The sequence below is a fragment of the Myotis lucifugus genome, unplaced genomic scaffold (genome assembly GCF_000147115.1).
Source record: "Myotis lucifugus unplaced genomic scaffold, Myoluc2.0 scaffold_10695, whole genome shotgun sequence".
Lineage (NCBI taxonomy): Eukaryota > Metazoa > Chordata > Mammalia > Chiroptera > Vespertilionidae > Myotis > Myotis lucifugus.
In genome coordinates this window covers 1-4,668 of record NW_005881743.1, presented here as the reverse complement: position 1 = coordinate 4,668, position 4,668 = coordinate 1, and the positions used below count along the sequence as shown (strand labels likewise).

General features: G+C 51.0%; 1 pseudogene; it reads left to right on the top strand.

Moving 5' to 3' along the window:
• Nucleotides 1–979: 979 nt before the first annotated feature.
• On the top strand, nucleotides 980–1,839 carry LOC111824899 (annotated as a pseudogene).
• Nucleotides 1,840–4,668: the final 2,829 nt, after the last annotated feature.

Genomic DNA, 4,668 nt, shown 5'->3' with positions numbered 1-4,668 from the left:
CAGGTTAGATTCCAGTCAAGGGCACGTGCCTCTGTTGCAGGCTCCTCCCCTGCCCAGGCCCTGGTCAGGGTGCTTGCAGGAGGCAGCTGATCTAGGTGTTTCTCTCACATCGATATTTCTCTCTTTCTCTCTCGCTCCCACTCTCTCTAAAAAGCAATGGAAAAATATCCTCAGGTGAGGATTTAAAAAAAAGATTCCTGGCCAATGTTCCCAATTGGCAGAGCATCGACATCCCGGCTCTTACACACACACACACACACACACACACACACACACAGAAGGGTTGGGGGTTTGATTCCCTATCAAGGGCGTACCTGGGTTGCAGGTTTGCTCCCTGACCCCAATCAGGGCTCCTGTTGGAGACAACCAGTCGATGTGCCTGTGTGTGTGTGTGTGTGTGTGTGTGTCTCCTCCCCTCCCTCTCTCCCTCCCTCCCTCCCTCCCTCCCTCCCTCCCTCCCACTCCCTCTGAAAAAAGCAATGGAGAAAATATCCTCTGGTGAGGATTAACAGCAACAAAAAAGATTGAGGTAAAGATGACAACTGACACTGGTGTTTGGGTTCTGACCGTGGGTAGGGCTCGGGGTATGTAGGATAAGGGTGAAGATTGGGCACAGAGTTAAGACTCTGCTTGTAGCTAGAATCAGTCAAGGCGAGGCTATGGCTGAGATCGTGGCTGTGTGTGGATCTAGGACTGGACTGGAGCTATGTCTGGGGTCAAGGTCAAGGTGCATCAGGACCAGGGTTAAGGTTTAAGATTGGAGTATATCATGGTCATCAGATTTATAGTTAAGAGCCAGGGTCAGGTCATAAGTTTAGGTTAAGGACCGTTTTGAGGTGCAGAACAAAGTCAGAGCTAGGTTTATAATAGAGACAGGGCTAGGGATATAGCTGAGGTCAGGGTCAGGTTAGGCCACAGGTAGGGTTAAGACAAGGACTGGGGTAGGCTTACCTTTAAGTGTTGACCCAGCTTTTGTCAGAATGTGGGCTGGGGTGGCTGGACGGCAAGGCGGGGGCCTGTGTGGCCTCTTTGCCTCTTTTTGCCGCCCGGACACTGCACAGGCCCCTGAAGATCTGGACTTCGACGCTCATCGCTGACCACCCGTGGGAAACTGTTACAACAGCTGCAAGGCAGAAACACCCACACCCTCTGAACCCCGGCGTGGTCGGAGTGGACGCACTGGACAGGCATATAGATCCGTCTGGAGAGATGCACCGCAGAGCGGGGACCGGCTTCCATCGTGCAGCAAGATCCAAAACATACGGGCAAGGGCAGTCTATAGTTGATCCTGTAGAGCAGTGGTTCTCAACCTTCTGGCCCTTTAAATACAGTTCCTCATGTTGTGACCCAACCATAAAATTATTTTCGTTGCTACTTCATCACTGTGTTGTGGCTACTGTTATGAATCATAATATAAATATCTGATATGCAGGATGGTCTTAGGCGACCCCTGTGAAAGGGTCGTTCGACCGCCAAAGGGGTCGCGACCCACAGGTTGAGAACCGCTGCTGTAGAGAAAACAATGGAACGCAAATCCACGCATATTTCATTTACAAATATGGGTTCAGTAGGTGAGAGACATACATGAACCACATCCTCCGGAGGCAGAAAACACTGTTTTGACTCAAGAGGCCGTAATCGCTGTGAAAGGAGTCGGTGTCAGGAGTGATCTCAAAGGGCTGATGGCAAGTGTGATATCTTCAAACGCTAAGGAAGGCCGAGTAGCAAGGGCTGGGCCATCCATCGATTAAATGCCGAGGTTGAAGAATTGACGGCTTTGGCACCCACCCACCCCCACCCCCCACCCCCATGGCGGCAGCAGCATTTGTAGAGAAATGATGACACTTGGTACACAGCACCCACTCCCCCAGGTCTCTCCTAGCGGGCATTATATTTATTTGTTATTTTAAAATACCACTGGTCCTAGTGTCGTGGGCGGGCTGTGGGCGGGGCTGTGGGCGGGGCTGTGGGCGGGGCTAAGGAGCGCAGGCCTTCAGCGGACTTGCCTTAGCCCTGGGATTGAGGGCTGCGGAGAGGACCTGGGTTCGCACCCCGCCGGTTTCGGCTCGCACAGGGGTGGAGGGGGGGGCGGGGGGCGGGCGGGCCTCGGAGAGAGGATGTTGGCTCCCTCCAGGGCTGGAGAGAGGATGCCAAGGGGTAATCTTGTAACTAGTCCTGGAAGCGGAAGATCCGGAAAGTATCTAGCCGCCTCCTCCGACTCAGGAAAACACGGGGTGGCAAACAGAGTAACAACACCCAGCGGGCGGCCATGAAGCCGATGCAATCGGCGCCAGCACACACTGTGGAAGGACACACTTACCCCAAGAGGCCGCCCCGGCTGGAGCCCCCGACCGCACACTGGGCTGAGCCTGGCACGGGGACATGCGCCATCCTCCCCTGAATCCTCAAAAGGGCCTAAGAGGGAAGAAACTTTACCTTCATTATACGGAGGAAAAAGAGGCACAGAGAACCTGGTCCCCAATTCGCCCAGCTGGGGGAAATGTAAGCTGGGGAAAGTCATTGCAACCTTCCTTTCCCCAGGCCATGGTGCTGATCGAATTGGAGCCTTCAAAAATTCCCATGGACCCCCAGGGAGCAGGGACAGGGTAACAAGCCACCGACACACAGATGCACGCCCTGGCTGGGTGATCCGGTCCCCACGCCCGCCTTGCCAGCTGTGGGACCCCAACCCAGCCCACCCCCCCAAGACTGGGGTCCGCACCTGAAGCAACAGTGCAGCCCCTGCTGAGTTCAGCTGGCGGAGCTGGAGCCAAATAACCAACCGCAAGCCCTAGCCAGTTTGGCTCAGTGGATAGAGCATCAGCCTGTGGACTGAAGGGTCCCGGGTTCGATTCTGGTCAAGGCCACATGCCCGGGTTATGGGCTCGACACCCAGTAGGAGGCATGCAGGAGGCAGCCAATCAATTCTCTCATCATTGATGTTTCTCTCTCTCTCTCCCTCTCTGAAATCAATAATATCTCTCTCTCTCTCTCTCTCTCTCTCTATCTATCTATCTATATCTATCTACCTAGATCAGTGATGGCGAACCTATGATACGTGTGTCAGAGGTGACACGCGAACTCATTTTTTTGGTTGATTTTTCTTTGTTAAATGGCATTTAAATATATAAAATAAATATCAAAAATATAAATCTTCGTTTTACTGTGGTTACAAATATCAAAAAATTTCTATATGTGACACGGCACCAGAGTTAAGTTAGGGTTTTTCAAAATGCTGACACGCTGAGCTCAAAAGGTTTGCCATCACTGACCTAGATAGATAGATAGATAGATAGATAAAACTTGGATACTTCTACAGGACAAACACCCCAGATTCTTCAGAAAATAAAATAAAAATAACCAGCCGCCGGGCCTGAGGTCCCTGGGAAGACCTGGGATGAACTCTAGGGGGTCCTTGACCCCTGAGATCAAAATAAAGGGAGCCCTGGCCTAATGGCTAAGCACAGGGGCTCCAGGGTGCGCCCCCTGCTCTGTCACCGACCACCTGTGTGTCACGGGAGAGGCCGTTACCCTCTCAGATCTCACGTCCCATCTTTAATGGGGTCATCAAGATCCTTCCTCCTTGGGTTGCTCTGAAGACTGCTTTCTGACTGGCAAGTATCAGAGCCGAGCCTGGCCCAGACTACGGGCTCTGCAGGTGCTAGTCGTTATGAGTAGGTGTGAGTCTCTGTTTACTGTTTGAGAGGCGTGGCGTGGACCAAACCAGACAGCAGAACTTCAGTGTCCAGTGAACCCCCTGAAATCACACGGAAAATTGCGTGTGTTCATACAGCTTCCATCAGATTCACCAGGGGGTCCCCCAAAGGGTGAGAAAAGAACAAATGCAGACCAAGTGATGTCTCTCTCTACAGCCTGGATCTCGGATCACATCACTCTCTGCCCATAGCAGCCCCCCTCCCCGACCCAGGCCTTCCCGTGTCCCATCCTCCTGCCCTGCAGGCTCTAACCCAGGGGAGGGCAAACTTTTTGACTCGAGGGCCACAATGGGTTCTTAAACTGGACCGGAGGGCCGGAACAAAAGCATGGATGGAGTGTTTGTGTGAACTAATATAAATTCAAAGTAAACATCATTACATAAAAGGGTACGGTCTTTTTTTTTTTTTTTTAGTTTTATTCATTTCAAACAGGCCGGATCTGTCCCTCGGGCCGTAGTTTGCCCACGGCTGCTCTACCCTGAACTCCAGGACCTGGGCTCAGTCTCATTTGCACCCCTTGCTCCGCACCCCCACCCCCAGCTTTCTCTTTGCTCATAAAACACACATTTGGTCTTGCCTCGGGGACCTTTTTTTTTGTACAACAAAATAAACTTTATCTAAAAATACTTTACAGACCTGGGTGCTTGCGAAAGCTCTTCAGTTAACTGTGTATATAAATGAAAAAAAAAAAGAATAAATAACATTAGTATAACAGACCTAAACAAGAACACACGGGCAAAACAACTGGACTTCAAATGGAAACAAATCTTCAAGCTCTGCCATTCTCCCTCGGAATGTTTACCTTCTGTTTTTCTTATTCTTTACCAGTGAGAAAGATTGAATGCTATGAATACAAAGTTTCTTGTGTTAATGACACACTTTTTAAATCGCCAACACAGATCCCTGTTTACCTTCCACACTGAGGCACAGGGGCCTTTTACATTGGCTGTTC